Source organism: Triticum aestivum, chromosome 2D, assembly GCF_018294505.1.
Source record: "Triticum aestivum cultivar Chinese Spring chromosome 2D, IWGSC CS RefSeq v2.1, whole genome shotgun sequence".
Classification (NCBI taxonomy): Eukaryota; Viridiplantae; Streptophyta; class Magnoliopsida; order Poales; family Poaceae; genus Triticum; species Triticum aestivum.
In genome coordinates, this window is record NC_057799.1 from 278,882,691 (window position 1) to 278,907,810 (window position 25,120).

General features: G+C 47.9%; 1 long non-coding RNA gene across 1 annotated transcript; it reads left to right on the forward strand.

The window, feature by feature from the left end:
* The first annotated feature begins 22,109 nt into the window (after positions 1 to 22,109).
* On the forward strand, positions 22,110 to 23,353 carry LOC123049228 (uncharacterized). Its single transcript, XR_006423494.1, has 2 exons — positions 22,110 to 22,834; positions 22,919 to 23,353. It is a non-coding gene; the product is annotated as an uncharacterized lncRNA (long non-coding RNA).
* Positions 23,354 to 25,120: the final 1,767 nt, after the last annotated feature.

Genomic DNA, 25,120 nt, shown 5'->3' on the forward strand with positions numbered 1-25,120 from the left:
GGACCCCGCCGGCTTGGCGAGCTGGTTGACGCGGTCCTGCTGGGTGTTGGCGGTGTGGAGGAGTTCGCGCATCCGCCCGATGCGCTCTTTCAGCTCCTCACCCGCGAGCTGGTCCAGGCCGGCTGCGGCTGCCTGGGCAGCGCGCATGTTCTTCGCTGGGGTCTCGTAGACGGTTGGGACGGCGCCGAGGGCCTGGCCGATCGCTCCTCCCCGGGCACGCACATCGGCGACCCGGCTTGGCTCGGCCGCGGCGGGCGTGAATCCGTAGGCGGCATCGAGCTCCAGCTGAGCGGCGTCCAGGCAACGCTGAGTGGCGGCGAGCGTCTCGGACAGGTCCAGCATCTGCTGGCGCCTTTCCTCGAGCTGGGTTCGGGCCTCAGCGACGTTGGTGGCGTCGACGTCGGTGCCGATGGGGATGCGGAGGCTCTGCATCGCGGCGCACAACGGTTCGGACGGCTCGATCCGATCCGCTCCGGCCCTGGCTTCGGCAGCCTTCCTCATCTGGCTCGACGAGGAGGAGGCGCCGTCGCCGGTGACGAAGACCTCCACATGGACGTCCATTGCCCCGGTGGAAACGCCGCCGCCGAGGGAGAGGGGAGAGTCGGAGTAGCTGAGCACCTCGCTGGGGTACTCGTCGGCCGCGAACGCATCGGAGATGCGCCGCGCGGCGAAGGAGGCGACAAGCGCGCCGACGACATCGTCCGCCAGCGCGACGGACTCGTCGGTGTAGGAGAAGGGCCCCGTCTGAAGCATGCTCCCGGCCAGCTCCTCGAGCTGCCCCACGGTGGGCGTCAACTATCGTGGTGGGCGCACGGCAGATGCCAAGGGATGGCTAAAGAGAGGAGGAGGCTCGAGGGCGCTGGTGGAATCCAGAGGCGAGGTTGGCATGAGCGGGCGCGGGACGCCAGACATACCCAGGTTCGGGGCTCTCCGGAGAGATAATACCCCTAGCCCTGCCGAGTGTAGTTGGATGATCAATAGTACAATGTTGCTCCTGGAGCTTTATGGAGGACGAAGGAAGCTGGCCAAGGCTTGGGCTGCTCCTTCTCTCCGGTGTTGCTGTTTTGTGGCTAGTCCTATGCTTACTTGCTTTTCTCTCGTATGTGTTTTCTGCTTTCCCTCTCACTCGCCCCCCGAATGATCGTGGGCTCCCGGGGGGTTTTATAGTCCAACCCCCCGGGGGTACAATGGTAATGTTACAAGTCGGTGGGTCCATATTGTCAGTGTCCGGGGACCCGGGGTGGGTCCCGTTGAGGGCTTGTGGTTCGCCGGGTTCCCCTAGGTGCGGGCCCCGCAAGCCTAGGGGGACTGTGCGCCATCTTGTCGATCGTCAGGGCGTGGCCGAGTCGAGTCGTGTACAGTGCTCTCCGTCAGGTTGCCGCTTGTAGTTGTCAGCGGTGAGGGCGGGGGCACTGTAGCCATGCCAGCCCTGGTCAGCGGGTAGGTGAGGGGCACTGTTGCCACGTTCCTGCTGACCAGAGGCATGGGCGGGGCACTGTTGCCTCGGTCGTCGTTGATTGAAGTCTCGTCCCCATCGTACGGCCTGGATGGGACGAGAGTTGACCCGCGGCTGGATTGCGTAGCACGCCATGGGTGGCGCTGGCTTGTTGAGGAGGCTTTGGCCGTGCCGGGTTCGGCTGTCTTGCGCTAGTCGTTGGGGCCGAGTCGACGTGTCTTGCCGGGTCGGCTAGTCTGGCCGGCTTGCGGGGCTTGGCCGGGTCGAGCGACCCGGCCAAGCGCGTGCCGGTATTGAGGGGCGGTGCCAACCCCGTTGTTTTTTGAAGAGGATCCGGGTTCCGTTGCCTGCCCGGGGTCCATCCCCCCGACACACTGCATGCGTTAGCGCGAGGGCGAGCAGGGGGTGGGCAGGGGGTCATGATCCCCCTCCCCACCCCCTGTGAGGCCGAGCCTGGAACGAGCCGGAGCAAGCGGCGACGCGGCGTGCTTTGGCGCCGCATGGGGAGGCGAGTTCGTCACACCCCGTGGCCCCTGTCTACCTTAGGGGTGTGGCTCTTAGGTTGCGTGCATGGTTTGAATGGAAAACAGAATATCTGCACTGCGCCTGTCAACCAAGCGCACTGCATGCGTTAGCGCGAGGCCGAGCAGGGGGGTCGTGACCCCCCTCCCCATCCCCCTGCGAGGCCGAGCCTGGAATGAGCCGGAGCAGGCGGCGACACGGCGTGCCGTGGCACCGCATGCGGAGGCGAATCCGTCACACCCCGTCACCCCTGTCTATCTTAGGGGTGTGGCTCTAGGGTTGCGACTGTGGTTTGAATGGAAAACAGAATATCCGCATTGCGCGTGTCAACCAAGCGCACTGTGTGCGTTAGCGCGAGGCCGAGCAGGGGGGTGGGGAGGGGCGGTCGTGACCCCCCTCCCCATCCCCCTGCGAGGCTGAGCCTGTAACGAGCCGGAGCAGGCAGTGACGCGGCGTGCCGCGGCGCCGCATGCGGAGGCGAGTCCGTCACACCCTGCCGCACCCTGTCTATCTTAGGGGTGTGGCTCTGGGTTTGCGTGCGTGGTTTGGATGGAAAACAGAATATCCGCACTGCGCCTATCAACCAAGCGCACTGCGTGCATTAGCGCAAGGCCGAGGAGGGGGGTAGGGACGGGGGGTCGTGACCCCCCCTTCCCACCCCCCAGCGAGGCCGAGCCTGGAACGAGCCGGAGTAGGCGGCGACGTGGCGTACCGCGGCGTCGCATGCGGAGGCGAGTCCGTCACACCCCGTCGCCCCCTGTGTTTCTTAGGGGTGTGGCTCTGGGGTTGCGTGCATGGTTTAGATGCAAAACAGAATATCCGCACTGCGCCTGTCAACCAAGCGCACTGCGTGCGTTAGCGCAAGGCCGAGCAGGGGGTGGGGAGGGGGGTCCCCCCTCCTCACCCGCCTGCGAGGCCGAGCCTAGAACGAGCCAGAGCAGGCGGCGACGCGGCGTGACGCGGCACCGCATGCGGAGGCGTGTCCGTCACACCCGGTCGTCCCCCTACCTTTCTTAGAGGTGTGGCTCTGGGGTTGCTTGCATGGTTTGGATGGAAAACTGAATATCCGCACTGTGCCTGTCAACCAAGCGCACTGCGTGCATTAGCGCGAGGCCGAGCAGGGGGTGGGGAAGGGGGTCGTGACCTCCCTCCCGACCCCCTGCGAGGCCGAGCCTAGAATGATACGGAGCAGGTGGCGACGCGGCGTGCCGCCGCGCGGCATGCGGAGGCGTGTCCGTCACACCACGTCGCCCCTGTCTGTCTTAGGGGTGTGGCTCTGGGTTTGCGTGCATGGTTTGGATAGAAAACAGAATATCCGCACTGCGCCTGTCAACCAAGCGCACTGCATGCGTTAGCGCGAAGCCGAGCAGAGGAGGCGGCGACGCGGCGTGCTGTTGTGCCGCATGCGGAGGCGAGTCCATCACACCCCGTCGCCCTGTCTATCTTAGGGGTGTGGCTCTGGGGTTGCGTGCATGGTTTGGATGGAAAACAGAATATCCGCACTGCACCTGTCAACCAAGCGCACTACGTGCGTTAGCGCGAGGCCGAGTAGGGGGGTGGGGAGGGGGGTCGTCACCCCCTCCCCACCCCCTGCGAGACCGAGCCTGCAACGAGCCGGAGTAGGCGATGACGCGGCGTGCCGCGGCATGGCATGCGGAGGCGAGTCCGTCACACCCCGTCGCCCCCTGTCTATCTTAGGGGTGTGGCTCTGGGGTTGCATGCGTGGTTTGGATGGAAAACAGAATATCCGCACTGTGCCTGTCAGCCAAGCGCACTGCAAGCGTTAGCGCAAGGCCGAGTAGGGGTTGGGGAGGGGGGTCCCCCTCCCCACCCCCTGTGAGGCCGAGCCTGGAACAAGCCGGAGCAGGCGGCGACGCGGCACCGCATGCGGAGGCGAGTCCGTCACACCCGGTCGTCCCCCTATGTTTCTTAGGGGTGTGGCTCTGGGGTTGCGTGCGTGGTTTGGATGGAAAACAGAATATCCGCACTATGCCTGTCAACCAAGCGCACTGCATGCGTTAGCGCGAGGCCGAGCAGGGGGTGGGGAGGGTGGTCGTGACCTCCCTCCCCACCCCCTGCGAGGCCGAGCCTGGAATGAGCCGGAGCAGGTGGCGACGCGGCATGTCGCGGCGCGGCATGTGGAGGCGAGTCCGTCACACCACGTCGCCCCTGTCTATCTTAGGGGTGTGGCTCTGGGTTTGCGTACGTGGTTTGGATGGTAAACAGAATATCCACACTGCGCCTGTCAACTAAGCGCACTGCATGCGTTAGCGCGAGGCCAAGCAGAGCAGGCGGCGACGCGGCGTGCTGCGGCGCCGCATGCGGAGGCGAGTCCGTCACCCCCGTCGCCCCAGTCTATCTTAGGGGTGTGGCTCTGGGGTTGAGTGCGTGGTTTGGATGGAAAACAGAATATCTGCACTGCGCGTGTCAACCAAGCGCACTGCGTGTGTTAGAGCGAGGCCGGGCAAGGGGTCTAGAGGGGGGTCGTGACCCCCCACCCGCACGCAAGGCCGAGCAAGGGGGTGGGGAGGGGCGGTCGTGACCCCGCTCCCCATCCCCCTACGAGGCCGAGCCTATAACGAGCCGGAGCAGGCGGCGACACGGTGTGCTGCGGTGCCCCATGCGGAGGCGAGTCCGTCACACCCCGTCGCCCCTGTCTATCTTAGGGGTGTGGCTCTGGGGTTGCGTGCGTGGTTTGGATGGAAAACAGAATATCAGCACTACGCCTGTCAACCAAGCGCACTGCGTGCGTTAGCGTGAGGCCGAGCAACCCCCCTCCCCACCTCCCTGCGAGGCCGAGCCTGGAACGAACCGCAGCAGGCGTCTACATGGTGTGCCGCGTCGCCACATGCGGAGGCGAGTCCGTCACACCCCGTGTGCCTATCAACCAAGCCAGGGTGTGACGGGAGATATTGCCGGGGTAGCCAAGGAAAAGATTCGCCAAGTGGAGGAGGCGGTTTGACGCGGGCTAGCCATGGTAGTGTTCTTGATTGGCTGGAAAAAACAGTCATCTAAGCGAATTGCAATTCTTAATTGACAGCACATCTTCCGTTCCATACTGAAATGCACAGCGGACTGCATTTTCTTTAGGTGGGAGGGTACTTGAGTTGCGTGCTAGTTGTGCATCGTGGGGCTTCTTTGTTTTGGGCTGTGAGAATGTGTTGTGTCCGTTGGGGTGTAAGACGCATTCGAGCCAAGTCGGCCTATACGGGTGTTTTTTCTTGTGGTGTGTGTGAGCGGTATCGTTTAGTCCCACCTCGCACGCGGAGAGCACGCTTAAACTATTTATAAGCTCTGGCGAGGCAGCCGTATCGAACTCCTCTGTTTACTTGTTTGGGCGCTTATACACGGCGCTCAGTGCTCTATCCCTCTGACCTATGGGCCCATGTGTTCATGCATCGTGGCTCAGAACGATTCGCCTACTTTGGGCGCATACCTATTACGAGACTGGCTGGGGCCTGGTTGCACCTGGGTGGTCAATTTTTTTTATTTGAGTCATTTTTTTCTTTTGCAGTACATATATTCATGGTAGTACAAATGATGTCATTTGTACTGCTTGTACCAACATTGCGCACTGCACTGCGTGTACCAAGTCTGTGTGTTGTGCACTGCACGAAAGTGGCTGCAGACCCTCTCGTGCTTCATTTAAGCATGTACTGCACTTCATGTATACACTTTGTGGACTGCCTTATGTTACTTTGGTGAACTGCATTCACCTTTGTTTACCTTTGTTTAGAATGGTATGCGGATTATAATTTTTTTGAAATATTAATATTAATGGTCTTTTTCTATAATTACTCTTTGTGAACTGCATGTGGACACATGGGTACTGCTTATGTTTACCATTGTGAATTGCATTCATCTTTCTTTTTAAGGTATGAGTTGTTGTCAGAGTACTTAATTTTATTGTTTAACATTGTTTTTGAATATGTTTTGTATCTGTGTAGTATGTTTTGGTATCACACATTATATTTTTCAAAGTTGTCTAGATACTTGTTCTAATACAAACTCAGGAATCATTACCTAGTGCAACGACATTGTTTTTACAAAGAAATGTTCGATATGAAGCAACGGACATAAGCAAAACCTAGCAGACATGAAACAAGGAACAACACAACCACTAAAGTAAAATGAAACTAAACATAGCCCTGTTCATTTCTAGTTGCTGTATGGGATTACAAACTTGTTCTTCTTCTTCGCTTCTTTTTCTCTTTTTGCCCTGTCCAGTCCCATTATGACATCGTAGATGATTCTCCATGACTCATATGTTGTGAATGCATCTATTGCTGCATACTTGATAAGCTTATCTGGCAGCGGGCAAAACCCCCACAAAGTATGGTCCTCCTCGCGGTTAATTTTTTTCTTCATGTCATGGTAGGGAATGTCTATCAGCCTGCCAGCAACATCAGCCAAAGAGTCAAACTTCTTTTTATTGTATGGGTCTCTCCATTCCACCTGAATATCAATGTAGTTGTCAGAGTTGATCTCCAAGCCAGATAGCTTCAGCTTGTTTTTGTCTCCTTCAATGGCAAATCCGGCGAAAGTGTATTCATCATTCATGAGGAATTTGTCTAGTTCCATTGGCCTGCAAGACGTTTGTATAGACTGAATATAGTTTATTTTTTAGAACCACCAATGTTTTTTTGTTTTTTCTGAAACTGAAGTGCAATATGAATACCTGAATCTGTTGCAGTGAGTAGCTGCTAGTACTTTGTACAACATAACTAGTAAATCTGATAATAGATTCCATAAACAATGCATGTTTGTGCATGTATGTTTTCTTGAATTGAATTTCATACATGTTTTACATAGTAATGTTGCAGTTTTCTATTGTTTAGGCAGATAATTTGTATTTGGTAAAAACAAAATAAAACTATGTGTATCGCTAGGTCATCTAATTCAAGGATTGAACACATTAGTTACATGGAGCCAGATGAAAACTTTCAATGAATTCCTATGCCATGCTTTTAAAAATGAGAACCAAATTTAAATAATGGCAATTGCGATGAAGACAATTTAAATCAATATTGACAAGCAATATTACAGATTGATAATTATTATCACCTGTCTTTAGCTGCAGAGATGTGGTAGACAAGGCATTCTTATTCTACACATAGCTGGAGCAATGCTGCCCGCTGTGGCTTCACGTAGTGTGTGTACTTGGCATCAACACTGACTAGTTTGGCGGGCATTCCACCGAGCTTCCTCCTGAGCGTGGACAACATCTTGTCCACGTCTTGACCCTTGCTTGTGCAAACGACCTGGAGCTTGTGGTTGCCATGGAGGTCCACATCATGGAGCTCCCTGGTGTACCTGTGGTGCTGCTTGTACAGAGGTGTATCCGCCATGGCTCTCCTCTGCTCTCTCGTGGTTGTTCTGGAGAGAGAGGTTAGTGAAAGGAAGTGTGGAGAAGAAGATACAATGGGGTTTTTGGGGGGAGGAAGCAGTTGTGTTTTCGCCTCTGCTGTCCTCTGCTCTCCATGACAGGACGTGGGAGTGGTGGAGCGGGGTGGTAGCGTGGTGGGCTGTGTTTTTAGTTACGTGGCAATTGCAGAGAGGTTCTGCTATGAGGAGGCTGTCTTAGTGCGTTGGAAATCCGGAACGTCGTCGCCTCTTTTTCGTGACAAGTTCACGTATGCACAGAACTGTCAGAAAATGTGATTATTGTGTTTTCGGTGAATTTTCCTAGTAAGTGCACTTCTTCGGTATCACAAAAGAACTGCCTATGTCCAAAAAGTGTACTGCATGTATGTGAAATTTATTCTTGTTATACTGTACTATATCGGATCAGGATTCATATAGATGTACGCACATTACTTTTCTGATGGAATTCTTTCTTATTTTATCTTTTTTTATATGTGATGGTGATGCAGCTTTTGTGTGGATGGAGGGTAGTGCGGATAGGGGTATCGGACTGCTTTGCTTAACTAACAGGGCTGCATTCTTCATTTTAGCCCTACTGCAATGCAGTAGAAAGAGAACTGCATTTCAGAAATAACAATACTTCGTGCTTCCAAGTGTCGAACTGCATTGTTGTAGATCGCGGACTGCATTTGTACATTGACTTCGGGCTTCCTGCATTTTATTTATTAGAGCGGGTTGTAGTTTGTGGCAGTGCCCACACACATTTTTGTTGTTGTTGTTGTTGTTGTTATTCATATAAAAAATATTTATCCTTTTTCTTTGATGTTTTATTTTTGTACTTATATTTTTAGTGGGTCGCGTTATTTTAACTACTCTAGCGTGTTGGGCATGTGTTTGGGGACTGAAGACGTATTGGGCCCAAGTCGGGCTGTCAGCACGGCTGGTTCCCGGTGCGCTGTGTGTGCGCCCTAATGTTTAGTCGCACCTCGCCCGCGGAGGGCGCCCTCGACTTGTTTATAAGCGTTAGCGAGGCAGCAGTATCGAACTCCTCTCATTACTTATTTGGGCGCTTATACACGGTGCTCGCTGCTCTATCCTCTCTGACCTGTGGCCTCATGTGTGCCCGGCCCCATGCATCATGGCTTAGAACGATTCGCCTACTGTGGGCGTAGACCTACTATGAGACTGGCTGGGGCCGGTTGCACTTGGGTGGTCAATTTGTTTAATATTTTCTCTCTTAGGTATTTTTTCCAATGTAGGGGTGTGCACTGCTTAGTAAATCATCTTGCAGTGTATTCATCATGTTTCGTTACTGCATGTGCACACATTCCGCACTACACATTTTTGCACTACATTTTTGTGCACTGCATGCTGGTCGCATTTTTCTTTATTGTTTTTCCTCTTACGTATCCTTTTTCTAGTGTATGGGTGTGCACTACTTTGTTGGGTCTGTCTGCACTGCATTCGTCATAGTCCTGTGCTGCAGGTGTACACATTTTGCACTCCGTGCATCCTTTTTGTGCCAAAGTTGTGACTGCTTGTACCAACGTCGCGGACTGCATGACTTGCATTTAAGGACTGCATCAGGTGCACTAAGTCTATGCGTTGTGCACTGCGCGAAAGTGCTTCTCTTGTGCTTCATTTTGAGCATGTACTGCACGTCATGCACACATATTGTGAACTACCTGGTATTACTTTGGAGAACTGCATTCACTTTTATTTAGAATGGTCTGCGGATTATAATTTTTTTGAAATATAAATATTTAATGATCTGCGGTTAGTTCGTGGGAAGTGCTGCAGTCAAAGTACACCTTTTTGGGTCCTTTTTCTTTGGTAACATAAGCCTTCGTTGATTGTCCTTCATTCTTGGTAACATAATTTTCATTAACTCCCATTTAATTTTAAGTTTTGACCTTTTTGCATTCCTCTTCTATAAATGTAGGCCAACTTCTACCCTTCCTTTGCAGTTCATTTCTCCTCTAGCCGCAAATTCTCTCCTTTCTCCAGCCTCTCTTTTTATTTTTTTCCATTTTCTAGGTTTGCGATGGCTCCAGGCCCCTGTGCGAATCTCTACTGTTGTGTCCATGGTTGTGGTGTGCCGACGCACTGCGATTGCTCAGCTTGCTCGCAGGCCCGTCGTGCTCGTCGTGGGGGCAAGGTCTTATCCCGAGCTGGGCGAGCGGAGCAGCTTGCATATGGCACAATATTCACGAAAGGATTGGATATGGGCCACATCAACATTATTGCGTTCTATTCCGCCTTGCTTCGTCGTGGCCTTGGCTGCACAAGTCCTTTTGTCCATCAGCTTATGCCAACAGACATGGAGACTCATTACAAGATGGTATTTTTCGCTTGATCTGATTTTTTCTTTGTGTTTTCTATTTTTTTGTATAATTCCATACTAGTCTGAACTTCAAGTATTTTAGGAACGCACTTATTTTGTTTTATTGAAGTGTATTGCACTGTGTACTTATATCGTTTTTATTTTTTCTTGTGTGCATGGAGCTTGTGTTTTAGTTTGCATGGTTACAATATGTGAACTACTAGTTTCCACAATTTTCCCCGCTTGTACGGTGTGTACTACATGCAGCTAGTCTCAAGAACTGCATGATAGTTAGAAGCGTACTGCATGTTTGCAAGTTCCGTACTGCATATTAGATTGTGTTTTATCTGTACTGCTTGTTAGACTGTTGTGCACTTCATCTAGCTCGTGTCTGTACTGTGTGTAGGTTTTTACTGCTCTGTGCAAAATATGAGAATTGTACTACTAGTATCGTCGCCAAACAGTTTTATTATGTTTTGCAGAAAATCTCCCAACGAGCTGTTAGGTATCTCCGGCTCAAGAAGAAGGGAATTCTCCAAGTTGTTCTTGGCAATGGACACCTGAAACTAGCCAAGTACCATGTAGGCGTTGACGGACGACTGTATCTAAAGAAAGGCTGGAAGGAATTTATCATTGATAGTGGCCTGAAGTCTGAGCAAGTTAATGTCCTCAACTTCTTTGAACTCGAGGATCGTATGGTTAGAATCATGTTTGACGTGATTGGTTAAGGTTATGAGGTTGATTTTGTAATAAGTACTTTTGTGTATCGAATGCTTCATCTTTTGATGTGTTTTGTAATAAGTACTTTTGTGATCTGAACCGCTTGAATTATAAGTCAGAACTTCGTGCTGCCCATGAGCTAACTGCATTTTTTTCATGCGTTGTGGATCACAATGTGTCAATGTTTACTCTATACTGCTATATATATATGGTTTACTCTATACATCATTTCTCTTGATATGGTTTAGTTGAAGAACTCATAGTCAGCAGAAAATTCGTGTTTACACGAAATTTAAACTGATACATAAGTCGTACAGATAAGCAAACTGCTATGTATATGATTAATTTATTGAACTTCATCTATTTGGTCGTTAACCTGCTGCTTCTTCGCGGTGACTGGAGCGTGTCTAATGTCGCACTTTCTTTTGTTTTCCGTGGTGGTGTTGCTGGTTCTTGTCTTTGCACAGTTGTGTTTGTAGCTCCTCACGTGCTGGTTGATGGCGGCTTTTGTTTTCCAGCAATGTGAACTGCATCCTTCTTTGCTCCTCGCGTACTGGTTGATGGCGGCTTTTGTTTTCCAGCGCTGTCAACGGCATCCTTCTTTGCTCCTCACGTGTTGGTTGATGGTGGATTTTGTTTTCCAACGCTGTGAACTGCATCCTTTCGTGCTCCTACCTATTTTTTGTATGCGATGTCGTTCTCGGTTGTTTCTGTACAGCAACATTCCCTTGTGTTTTTCGTCTTTTGTTTGGTGGTCTTGTGGGCATTGTTTCATTGTGTTCTTCGTCCTCTTCACTCTCTTCTTCCTCTTCCTTCTCTTCTTCATCTGCTTCTTCATAAGCCTCTCTTTCTTCAGTTTCTTCATGTTCTTCGTCCTCTTCGCTCTCTTCTTCTTCCTCCGCCTCTTCTTCATCTGCTTCTTCATAAGCCATTTATTCTTCAATTGTGTCACCATCTTCTTCTGTGATTTCATCTTCTTCGTCTTCCTCGTTTTCTGATCTTGTTCTTTTGGGTCAGGTTCTTGAATTGTGTCTCTTCCTCTTTTTGCAGATACTGCAACGTCTCGGTTTCGTCCATTTCTTAGTGCTATGAGTGGAATTTCTGTTTGGTAGTGCATCGCCATGTCCTCGGTTTTCTTGTTCATGTCTTTTTGTACATGTCCTGGAATTGTGGCCGCTAATTTGATTACATGTCTTGCACCTTCTTATTCCCAATGGGTGACCATCACTGTCCAGCTCAGGCTGTGGCTTACTGTTTTTTTCATCATTTTTCTCCTTGCATGCAACCTTTTTCTGGGTTGCATCGCCCCCTTTCTTCCTTCCTATTGTGTTTGAAACAGGAGGTGGAAGAATTATTTGTTTTTTATAGCACCAGTTGCACTGTGTTCGGTATTTTCTACTTGTTCGGCATTATTGTCATGCTGGGATTTCTCTGCTTGCTTTAGTTTTGCTTCTTCTTCTTCTTCTTCGTTGAGCACATCAACTTCCTCGATCAGTGCCCTCATACCAGACAACGCTCTGTGGCACCCAGCGTCGGACCTTGTCGCTCTGTTTGCAAGGTCCATTGCTATTTCTGTCAGCAATTTTCTACGGCAAAAAGGCAAGCTTCCATCTGGTGCTGTTTGTTCATAGTCTCTTCTATCAAACGTTGCATTTGATCTTGCGTTCTGGGTGTATCTTTTAATGATGTACACCTTAGGAATCTTGGGTAATCTCAAATGAGAAAGCATGCATAACACATGGACGCAAAAGAGCCCTGCAGAAAACACATGATTTCTTTGTTTTGTAAGTGAACTGCATGAAATTAATAAACACATAAACTTCACTTGGTTTTGTGAATTACTCATGCATTTGGACTTTAAAAGTTCAGTAAGTGAGCTTTCGTGCATGACTGTCAGAAATTAGGATTTTTTGCTAGCGAGTCACACCTGTGTGTGTCCAGAGTTTGCACTCACATTCACAGACACCTTTCTCTTCATCGGTGACCACTTGGAAATTATGCCTTGCCTAGTCAAACGCATCCGACCGTTGTAGTGGTGTACGAGATACTTTGTCGGGTTCCCAGGGCACCGTTCTGCTCTGAATGTAGTGCTACGGTAGAGTGTTTCTTTGAAATCTGCAAACACAACCCTTGTATACACTTTTGATAGCTGAACTTCGAACCCAAACTGGGTTGTTGTCTTTACCTCTGACTGCATGCTTAGCAATGCAGTGTTACGAACTAGAGAAATGAAAATTTTGTTTGTTTTTGTAGTTATATTTAGCAGTTTTTGATGGACATTTTGTTTACCTCATTTGCTACTGTCTCTGCGTGCTCGACGACCTTCCTGGTCTGAATGCACTTGTCCACCTACTGAGCAAACAGATGGAGATCATGCTTCTCTTTGACAAAGTTTTTCTTCAATATGCGGTTCATGCTCTCGCTTCTCTGCGTGGAAGTCATCTGAGCACAGAAAATTTCCTTGTAGTAAGCCGAGATCCACTCGTGCCTGTCATCCCACAACGAATTCATCACTTCGTCGTTTTGCAAGTTGTATTTTTGAATGAGGTCCTTCCATGCCCGTTCAAATTCTGACGACATTAGTGGGTGGTTCAGCACCGCATTGAGGTCATCCTTGAGTTTCTCGTGCGCCTTATACAGCAAGGCCAGGTGGTCTTTGTACTTCTTCATGATATGCCACCGACGCAACTTATGTAGTGTATCTGGGAGGATAGTTTTTAATGCTGCCTTCATCGAAGAACACTGGTCTGAGAAGGCGCAAATAGTGTTTTTTATTATGTTGTTGTGTGTAAGATAGACGGAAGAAATATAAGTGTACCAAACGAACGTAAGTATACGGGTTTTTTGGTACTTGTGAGCATGCAGATTGGTGGCTTGTTGTTCATACACCTTAAAAATGTTTTGAAAACCCACTCGAACGAAGGTATTGTTTCATCTCGCACAAGGGCAATAGAAAATATGGTGCTCTGTAGATGATGGTTCACTCCCACGAAGACTCCTAGCGGCATGTGGAATTTGTTAGTTTTATATGTCGTGTCAAATGTAACGCAGTCTCCAATATCTTCATAGGGTCCTTTGCAACTTGCGTTGGCCCAAAAGACATTTCTTACATGGTTATCTACATCAACGTCATAATCATAGAAGAACTCTGGGTTTATCTTCTGCATCTTCTCGAATAAATCCAGAAGTTTCTTGACGTCATCTTGGGACTCTTCTCTGGCAAACTTCTGTTTCCTACATTTCAAACGCAATGCAAACTCATCTCATCAAACAGGAAATAATTACCGACATAATGCTCAAGTGATATGCTCTGTGATCTGCTTACTTGCTTACCCAGTCGCGGCTAGTATGTCCCATGTACTGCAAACCACCGGACATATGCGACAACGTTGACATCATCTGAGCGTGTGTGTGGTTGTGCAGCTGCATGTCTTTCACTAACTGGTCAATCAAAGGATCATCTCTTTTGTGCGATCGCATGTGCAAAAGCATCCCGGGGCTTTCCAGCATCTTGTGATTGTGGTTGAGTTCAACCATTTATATCACAAATTTGCCATCCTTCCTCTTTTTGACTCTAACTTTTGCCTTGCAGTCAATCCTTTTTTATGTCTTCTCATGTTTCCGGTCATAATCTGACACAGTCTGCTTGTGCGTCCCTTCTCTTGAGCAGACAATGTAGGCATTTGTCTTGTGTTTTGCCCTCTTGCGTATGCCAAACCCTGCATATCTTGCATAATTGTTGTAAAAGTCCCATGCCTTGTTGTATGTGGTGAACTTCATTCCAGCGGCAGGTATGAGGTTCAGCGGCATGTTTTTATCATGCATTAAGTGCAATACTCGATGAGATAAATTGTTCTACTTTGTTTTAAATACGAGGAGTGCATACGATTTTAATAAAGCATTGCAATGTTCCTAAGTTTTCAGAAGAATCAACTGTATTAGGTGTTAGGTCAAACCTCACAAGAAATATCATTGTGCACTGCAATGTTATCTGAATGGACTGCATACATTATTATTTTTCAGGACATAAAACTTACATGTGTGTAGAGTCGTTCACCCGATGGTGTTTGCAGCTCGCCGGGTTGTATTGGACATAGTGGAGTTATAGAAGATCTGTGTAGTTGAGGATCTCGCGGCGGCAATAGTGAGGAGGATTTGTACCTCCCGTTGACTTCTGACCGAGGCACCCTTGGTGGTCGCAGTGTCGAAGTTGATGAAGCACGTCTACTTGGAGCTCTGTTTTTCGGTGCAGCGGGTGGACGCTGAGCTCTGTGTTGTGGTGCAGTAGGTGCACGCGGTGGTAATCCAGTGTTGTGGCGATGTCTCACTGGATTGGTTTGAAATTTTGGAGCGGCGGCACATCATCATAATCATCATCTGCTGCAACATGATGTTCAACTACATCATCATTGTCTGTTCGGACATGCTGTCCAAATGTACTGAACTCATGCTTATACTTTGGGTTGAGAACTGTTATTGGCTCAACTTCATCGTCGTCATCTTCATCATCCTGTCGGTGAGTGCCCTCCCAGATGAAGGTGACATCGTCATCATCCTCGACTACCTCTTCTCCCTGGAAAAAATCTTCTTCCGGAGAGTATTGCACCCTGTTTGTTGTCGTGAAGAATCCTCGAGGAATCTCAGGGGTAACCCGGCCAGTGTCTCTTTCAGAAGAAGCTTTACTCTTCTGAAAGTTGTTGTTCCCTGGGTTGTCAATTATGCGCGGCATTTTGTATCTGCTGAACGTCATTTCCTGCACAAACTGGTCGAGTTGTATTGTGAGGCAAAATGAACTAAATGATACGAACTGCAATGTGTTTCAAATGGTACCGCACACTAATGCACGCTGACTGCATCACCCCGCAAGGTAAACTGAAGTAACCGCACTGCATCGTTGTCCGTATTGAACCTGTACAACCGTACTGCATAGCCGAGCAAGCGTACTGCATAACCGAGCAAGTGCACTACATTTTTTCCCATCGCACTGAAGTAACCGCACTGCTTAGTTTTTGGAAGCGTACTGTACTGCGTGTACTGCTTTGTCTGGAACAAGTTAACTAAGATGGTTGAGGAAGTGTACTACTTACCTCGTGTTGCAGTGATTTCTTGCGTTTGCATGAGGAAGTTCCCTTCTCTTTCGTCCGCATCACTTTTGCATTCACCTGTGCAGTCCACTTGCCCTTCAATAGTTCATGAGCTGTCTAGACGTTGCTCAAGGTGAGCGGAGACGGAGGATTTGCTTTGAAGGTCGTTGCAGACTTAATCCAAGAAGTTGTCGTGGGTGAAGAAACCTTCCGCACAGTCCTCCTTGCTTGAATTGGTTTGATGTCGAGGCAGCACCAACCCACATCTGATGAAGTACAAGTTATTGAAGGCCCAGAGGAGTTCGGCGGTGGCGCTACCGAGCTGCTGCCGCAGAAGAAGGCCGATATGCTAGCGGGGGAGGTGTTGCTCGGTTGCTGCCGCGGAAGAAGGCCGAGAGGCGACGGGCGGCGTTGCTGCTTGCCGCTGCCGTGGAAGAACGCCGAGAGCAGAGGGGCAGCATCGCTGCCGGCAGCCACCGCGGAAGAAGGCCGGGAGGGGAGGGGCGTTGGTGCACCCAGGCCGCCTCCACGGGAGATAGCGGGGAGGGGAGGGGCAGCATCGCTCCCAGGCTGCTGCCGCGGAAGAAGGTTGGGAGGAGAGGGGTGGCGGCGCTCCGAGGCCGCTGCTGCGGAAGAAGGACAGGATTGGAGGGGCGGCGGCGCTCCCAGGCCGCTGCCGTGGAAGAAGGCCGGGAGGAGAGGGGTGGCGGCGCTCCCAGGCCGCTGCCGCGGAAGAAGGCTGGGAGGAGAGGGGCGGCGGCGATCTGGTGGTGGATGTGCAGAATAAGGTGGGTGTTATCAGAATAAGACTCTTTATATATACATACATACATACATACATACATACATACATACATGAACACTATTCTGATCACGAGATCATAATAATATTCTGATCACAACCTGAGCTGCCTGAGTAACGTGCCTGAACTTCCCTTTGTACGAACCCGACCTTCAGGCTATCTTCGCAACCGTGTCTCCCCACGTGAATTATTCTGGTTAGTTGTGTTCTATATGATGTTAATGTAATCTAGAAAGGTTTTTTAGCAACTAAATACCCGTTTTAAATAGGAATCTCGCTCGTTGGCGGATTTTGCTCTCGGGTTGTGATGAAATTGCATTTTTTGCAATTTTACTGCCTCAGTTGTTCGACCTGAATTTCTCCCAGTGCTAGGTTGAACTTCCGCCAACATTGTCCAAATGGGGCTTCTGATATACCGTTGGAAAGCTATGGACACCAGTATCATGACCCAAGTTGATTTTTTGCAAAATGTAAGCGGTTTAAGAGCAGTTTTGAAAACCGTTTTTTCTTCATACAAAAAACATGAATCATATTTTCGATCACATTTCTATATCGTTTATCGGAATTAGACAAATAATACGGCGTTGGAAAGCTGCTATAAAAACGCTCCTTTCACATGTTGAAAGTTTTCTCTAATTCCTTATGGTTAAAAAGTAATTTGGAAAATCGTAAAAATTCGCAAACCGAATAGCCGAGTTCGTATTTTTGATGTCATTTCTAAACGGCTGATCCAATTGTAGCACATGATATGGCGTTGGAAAGCTTATGAAAATGTGCTACTTTCTCTTGTTGAAAGTTTTTTCTAATTTTGAACGGTTTAAAAGTAATTTAGAAAACGGTACAAGTTCCACCGAGTTTGTATTTTTCAGCTACTTTTCCAACCTTATGTCCGAATGCAGCAAGTGATATGGCGTTGGAAAGTTTGAGGAAATGCGAAACTTTTTGGTATATATTATTTCTCCCAATTCATTACGGTTTTATGTCAATTTTGAAAATGGCTAAAAACGTATTTTCGCTGTAAGTTTTACAACTTTTATCGGAATGGGGCAAATAATATACCGTTGAAAAGCTACGAAAAATGCGAAACTTTTTCATGTTGATGGTTTTTCTGATTCCTAGCCGTTTTCAAGTAATTTCGAAAACGGCAGGATCATTCGTTCTGCCTTTATCGCGAAACAGATTCTTCAAAAATGCACCACGTGAAGAACTTGAACTTCTCGACATGTTTACTTGAACTTCACTCTGTTTTTCACGTGCTTTTTTTCTCGTAGATCTCCATCCACTCACCGGAACACTCACCGGAATTGAGCAAGTGATATACCGGTGGAAAGCTACTGTAAACACGCAACTTTCTCGTGTTGATCGTTTTTTCATACTCGCGACATTTTAAAAGTTTTTCATCTAAAATTCATTCACTGTAGTAGTTGAACTTCCTGCTAATTTTACGTTGAACTTGTGTGACGTATTTTTCGTTTGTAATTTTCTCATCCATTCGTTAGTGTTACACAAATGATATTATTTTGTACAAACCACTCTCACAATAATTTTTTAAACTTTCTCCGACGGAGGACTTGAAATTACATAAATGATATTCCTGCCGTTTTCAATTATTTAGAAAATGGAGAGATCATGATCTTTGCCTTCATCGCGAAAGGAAATGCACTGCGTGAAGTAGTTAAACTTCTCGGGCATGTCTGTTTGAACTTCAGTCTGTTTTTGACGTGTTGTTTTTTGCCCGTAACTCTCCAACCACTTATCGGAATTGAGAAAATGGTATACTGATGAAAAGATGTTGAAAACAACAACTTTTCGTGTTGATCATTTTTTTCATACTCGCGACGGTTCAAAATATTTTTTTGAATGCGTAAAAATGTGTTTTTAATGGTATACATAGAACTTTTAAATCATTTATCAGAATGTAGCATATAATATATCATTGGAAAGATTATAAATAGGAGCATCATTTTCATGTAGACAAGCGTTATAGATTCGTTCTCATTTGAGAGCAGTTTTAAAAATGGCAAAAACAACGCCGTTTTTGCCTGTATTTTACATGCAATTGAAGGTCGGACGTCTCGCACTAGAGATCTTGAACTTCACTGAGAGGAGCACGTGAACTTATTGCAATAACCGTTTCAGGCTTTTAGTTTTGTATTCTTTTATTCTTACCAGAAACGCATCCCGTGTAGCAGTTGAACTGCTCACTGTTTTCACTTTGAACTTGTGTACACATTTTTATTTGTAATTCCGCACCCGTTTTGCGAGAGTTGCACAAATGATATACCATTAAAAACCTATTGAAAAGACACAACTTTCTCTAATACGGTTAAACTCTTATTTCGAACAACATACACGAATTTGTGTTAACCATTCATTTTGGAATAGAGCATACAATATACCCTTTGGAGAGATGTTGAATAGGAGGAACGATTTTTATGCAGAGTATTTTGTTTCAACTTTTATAACGAATTGATATAATTGTTTTAAAAGACCAAAAACAACATATTTTTTGTTTTTCGAACATGTAAATACAAGTTGAACCTCTCTCACAATTTTTTAACTTCCTAGGCCGAGCACTTGAACTTCTAGCAACAATTTTTTTCACTTTGCTTTTTTATTCTTTTTTCTCATGTGAAACACACACCATATAATATCTGAGCTTCTTGTTATTATCACTTTGAACTTCTCTCTGTGTCGCTTTAGTAAGATAAAAAATCAGAGTTTTTTATAGGCATTGAACGACTCTTACCTTTTTATACTCATCTCAAACACATTTCCGTGTAGTATTTGAACTTCCTGTTGTTTTCACTTTGAACTTCTGTCACATTTTTTCCGCAGTTCCTCACCCATTTGTTGGAGATGCCCAAATGATATACCATTAGAAACATGAGTTTTTTATTACTTTCGATCTTCTCTATTATTTTAATTTGAAATTCTTAGTTTTATTCTTAGAAAAATATGCATCGAACAATTTTTTAAAATTGAACTTCATACTTTTCTTTTTTATTTTTTAAAATTGAACTTCATACTATTCTTTGTCGTATACATCGAACTACTTCGTTACTTTAATATGAAATTCATGAATTTAGGTGATGGTTGGGGGTGATGTGGTTTTTTATTATTAATTACACTTCTAGGTTTTATTCTTTAGTAACGAGGAAACTTCGAGTTCTTTTATACACATTGAACTACTTCATTTTTATTTAAACTTCTAGGTGTTATTCATTTGTAACCGGAAAAGTCTTAGTTTTGTAATATACATCGAACCATTCCATTATTTAACTTTGAACTTCTATACTTTTTTGAAACGGGGAAAATTCATTTTTTACAAACCTTTGAACTGCTCTATTTTATTAATTTGACCTTCTTGGGTTTGTAACAAACATTGAACTTTTTTATTTAAATTTGAACCTTAAGGTTTTTTTTCTAGGAACAGGGAAAATCCAATTTTTTCTATAATTTTTGTACTGCTAAGGAATATTTCTGCCATAAAAACATTTTTTTAAATTGTAGAGAGCATGTCATGTTCAACTTTGAGGGATAGGGGATGTCCCTCTGAACCTAACTTGCTTATATGAACTTTGTTATTTTGGTTCGTCGTACTTCCTGGGTTTCCCTAGTTGAACTAATGATTATTTTGGATTTTTTTAATTTTGCCGAAATGATCGTTTTGCTTTTACATCTCCTGTTTTTGCGTATGCATGGGTGCTGCCGTCATCGGTGGTTGGGCGCGGGGCGGCGGCGAGGGTGTCGCCGATTAGGCGTGGTGCTACGGCATCATAGCAAGTTGGGGCGAGAGTGGATAGTGCGGGAGTTGGGGTGCATCGTCGGTTGGGTCGTATGGTGGGTTTGGGTAGTTTAATATTGTCTCTTTTTTTGTTTTCAACGAGTTTGGGAGGATCTCAGCTAGTGATTCTAGTTTTCAAATATTGGATTTTTAAATTTGTAATACTTTTCTTTTCCAATTTTTGAAACGGTAAAACCATGTACTCAAAAAAACATTGAAGGAATGTGTTACGCTTATTTGAACTTCTTGCTTTTCTTTAGCTACAAAAATTACTGATGTTTTTATAAACATTGACCTGCTATGTATTTTAAAATTGAACTTCTTGGTTTACTTTCAGAGATGGGAAAATGTGTCTATTGTTTTGTCTTTTAACTTATTGGCTTTTTTGGTTTTGTGAACTTCTAGAGTTTATTTTTTAGGGCAAACTCTTTTTATGGTAAAATAATTTTGGCTTGTTTTTTAATGTCGATTTTTCTTCTCTCTTTTTCCCAGCCTTTTTTGTCTTTTTTCTAACCTTCAACTTTTTTGGACATAATGTTTGAATTTCCTTGAAGGTATTTCTCGTCAACCATTCATTTTTGTGTATTAAAAGTAACAGGCACGGCCATGGAGGGTCAAACTTTGTCAACCACGAACTGGATGGACCTTGTCCAACGCAAGAGTTGGACTTCAGTTAACTTCAGATTCTGTCTCCACCATCATTTACGGTTGCTCAAGCCACAGCAGCGACTGCCCAATGTCATCGCTCGCATCAGGCATGGTGTCCATCAGTAGAAAAAGAGAGAGTTTCCTATTCCTGAGAAGATCAACGTCGCTGCTTTTTTTGCACCCTGACCCGGTTCTCCTGTAGCATTGGACAGAGGAGTGGTGAGACTTGTGCAGGTCGATGAGATTCGCCAGGGAAGGTCGCTGATAGGAGCCACAACAGGAAACACGAGAGGGATGGCGACCATATGGCCAGCTTGCGGCAGATTGGTGCTCGGGGAAGCCGAGGCAGGGGGTGCAGCGTGGCGATAGTGAGAAGCCTCCACGGAGGAGCGCGAGCGGCTGCAGCGAAAGGGAGCCGCCGCCGGCTGTGTGGCCGGAGGCAGGAGGTGGTATTGGCTGAAAACATGTTGGCACACGATCAGCAAGGGAACTCAGCGAGCCCATCCATGCCGGTTGTCACCGTGGCAGGGTGGGAGAACGACGACGGTAGGTAGGAAGGAGGAGTTCGGGGAAGGCACGCGGCCGGCTGCAGGTCGTGGCCTCCTGCAGCTGAAGGTCGATGCCTCCTCCAGCTGCAGGATAGCACCCAACCCGCACGTGGACTAGTGGTCGCCGGCGAGTGGAGGGCAGTGAAGAATCCTCACCGGATCTGGCGCCTCGAGGTTCTCCGGGAGAGGGAGGGCATCCCCGCGGTGGAAGAAGGCAGCAGCGCATGGAGGTGAAGCGGCGACACGTGGGATGGCTGGATGGGGGACGGTGGTGCGCGAGAGGTAGGGCGGCGGTGCGCAGAGGCAGGAGGCGAGCGCGTGGGAGGCTGGGCGCGGCGGCGGGGGGAGATGGGGACCACAACACCGACGATGAGCGCAGTTGGCGACAGCGGTGGGATCTAGGGGCGTCGGTGTCTCCAGTTGGGGCGTGGCGGGGTAGCGGCGGAGCTGCCAGTTGGGGACGGGGCGGCGGGCGCGTCGCCATTAGGGGCGGGAGGTGGCAGATGTGGGGGATCGGGGAAGGTGGGGGATCGGGGAAGGTGGTGGATCGGGGGAAGCGCGAGGTGGGGTGGGCTTTCTTCTTTTTTACTGTCACTGCCCGGTTCGCGAATTCGGGAAATCCTCATCGGGCCCTATATAGGCCAGACGTGATCCAAATAGTTATTCTGATCTTGCGATCAAAATAGTGCCACCCTATATATACATATACATATATATATGATGGGTCTATTATGATAACACCCTTAAGAGTCTTATTCTAATAACAAAAAGCTTATTCTGCTAACACTGCGTCTAGCACCGAAACAAACAAAAAAGGCTACCGCCCACTAGTGCCCGCCCACCCACCCACCCATCCCCATCCCGCACGACCCAAATCCCAGCCGCCCCGCCTCCTCCTCCCGCCCGGCGCCGGCCCACCTCCTCCTCCTCCGGCCAGGTGCTGCCCCGCCTCCTCCTCCCGCTCGGCGCCGCCCCACCTCCTCCTCCTCCCCGCCATAGGCTTCCCCTGTTGTGCTCCCCACATCTTTCTCGCGCGCCTCCGACCCGCAGCCTCGCCCCACTCCAGCCATGGCCACGGCCCCGCCACGCGCTCGCCGGCGTCAACGGCCCCTGCCCCGCCGTGACTCCCTTCTGCTGCTTCCACCTTCTCCTTCTGGCACCACTGAAAAGACTCCTCCTCGTGCCGCCACACCAGCTCCCGCCCCCTGCCCAGCCACCTACCCCGGCCCTGAGACCGCCGGATCCAGCGGGATCCTCCTTCCGTGCCTGCCCTGCGACGCGCGCATCCTAAAACAGAGGCGAGGCGCCCGCGCTAGGGAGCAGGCAGGTTTCCTCGATGCGACGGCGCGGGCCGTGTTCCTCCTCGAGCTCAGCCTGGCCTACGGCGCCGGCCAAACCTCCCCTGACCCCGGATCCAAATCGTTCGACTGGGATCCGGTGGTGGGAGGCTAGATCGATGCGGTGGGGGCTGGCTTCCCACGACAGTTGACCGCTACAGCCACCGCTCCGCTACCTAACTGCGTCGATAAGCACCACGACGGCAGGATCTCGTCGGGTCCTCCCCTCCTACGGCCTCCGAGGTACCCATTTCCCCGTCGCGACCTCGACCAAACCAGCAGTGTACTGCAGTTTTTTGTGGTTCAATTTTTGTCGTTGCGGTGCAGATTGCAGCAACGTGCCTTCGCGGCGCGCCGCCCCCAGATCCACGCTGCTGGATCCAGTGACCCCGGGCACGGATCCATGAATCCCCTCCCCATCGTTGCGACGGACACCACCGGAGGGCCATCCGATGCTGCGACTCAACGATGGTGGCGGGCGTCGGTGCCGGCCGCCGCTCCCGAGATCCCTCCATCTCCAATCCTCCCCAACCTTCTGCTCGTTTTGGGCACCTTGTGCAGTTCAGAAACGTGGGCTTGCAGTGCAGTTGGTCATGTGTGATGAATAAAAACAGGTGTATACTGAATTTGGTGTGCTCTCATGGGTACTGAATTTGGTGTGTTCTCGTGTGTACTGTTTGTGTAAACAGAATGATGTTTCATTAACCTCTGTATGTAGTGCAGTTTTTTCGTGTGGATCAAAATTCAGTCGACTACATCAAACACCACGTGCAGTGCGTTTGGTCCTCGGATGTGGTTCACTTTTGAGAGTGATGATGTTCACTTGCACAAAGCATGGAACTGTGAAAAAAATTAGCTAAACAAAAAATAGTAATGCCGTTCACTTCCATGTATGTTGAGGTTGATTTGCACTCGTCTCTGCGGTCCACTCTCGTCCATAATTTTTTTTGAAGGAAACAAAAACTCGTTCGAGAAAATTTACGTCCAAAAAAATCATGAAGTTTGCTTGACTGTCTGATGCAGTGTGGTTTTTCGTCCGAAGCAGTGCGTTCTTCTGTCGTTCATAAAAAAATGACAACAAAAACTCACAAAAGCTCATCTGAGAAAATTTACGCCCGACAAGAAAATCATTAAGTTCGCTTGACTCTTTGATGCAGTGCGGTTTTTCGTCCGAAGCAGTGCGTTCTTCTGTATTTCATAAAAAAATGATAACAAAAACTCACAAAAAGCTCATCTGAGAAAATTTACGCCCGACAAGACAAATTATGAAGTTTGCTTGACTGTCTGATGCAGTGCGGCTTTCCATCCGAAGCAGTGCGTTCTTTTGTCGTTCATAAAAAATGACAACAAAAACTCACAAAAAAGCTCATCTGAGAAAATTTATGCCCGATAAGACAAATCATGAAGTTCGCTTGACTGTCTGATGCAGTGCAGTTTTCTGTCCGAAGCAGTGCGTTCTTCTGTCTGATGCAGTACACACGTCGGTTTTGGTGTCTCAAAAAACAGAGTATCCGCATTTTAGTAATTTTAAAACTGCTCTTAAACCGTAAGGAATTAGAGAGCGTGTTCTACATGAAAAAGTTGCGCCTCGTCGATATCTTTCCGATGATGTATCATTTGCATCGTTACGGAAGAGCGGTTTGAAATTTTTTACGAAAAGACGGCCGCTGCCACTCGTCGTTCGCCGCATGATTTTCCAAATTAACTTAAAACCGTAAGGAATCTCAAAAACATTTCAACATATGAAAGTTGCGCCTTGTCCGTAGCTTTCCAATGGCGTATCACACACCTCATTTCGACAAACGGTTCAAAAACTAGAGCGAAAACAGTACCGAAAATTTGATTTTTTTTGAAAATTCCACGATTTAGTAAATTTGAAGCTGCTCTTAAACCGTAACGAATTAGAGAAAATAATAGATATGAAAAAGATGCGCCTCGACGATATCTTTTCAACGGTGTATCATTTGCATCATTCGGACGTGCGGTTTAGAAAAAACGTGAAAAAAGCTCGCTGCCACACGTCGTACGCCGCACCATTTTTAAAACTGCTCTTAAACCGTGAGGAATCTCGAAAAGTGTTCAACATGGCAAAGTAGCGCCTAATTCATAGCTTTTCAACGGTATATTACACGCCTCGTTCCGATAAACGGTTAAAAAACTAGAGCAAAAAAGGTACCAAAAAAACAGAGCATGCAGTTTTTTTACGCCGAGAAGTTCACTCACCTGAGTACTGTAACACACTTGGTTCAAACAATGACGTGCACTTACATTGAGCGTGCAGTGCGGAAGTGTTATCAGAATAGTTATTCTGCTAATATTAGCAGAATAGACCAGCTGTACATAAACACTATTCTGATCACGGGATCAGAATAATATTCTGATCACAGCCTGAACTTCCTGAGTAACGCGTCTGAACTTCCCTCTGTACAAACCCGAACTTCGGGCTATCTTCGCAACCGTGGCTTCCCCCACGAATTATTCTTGTTAGTCGTGTTCTATATGATGTTAGTGTAATCTAGAAACGTTTTT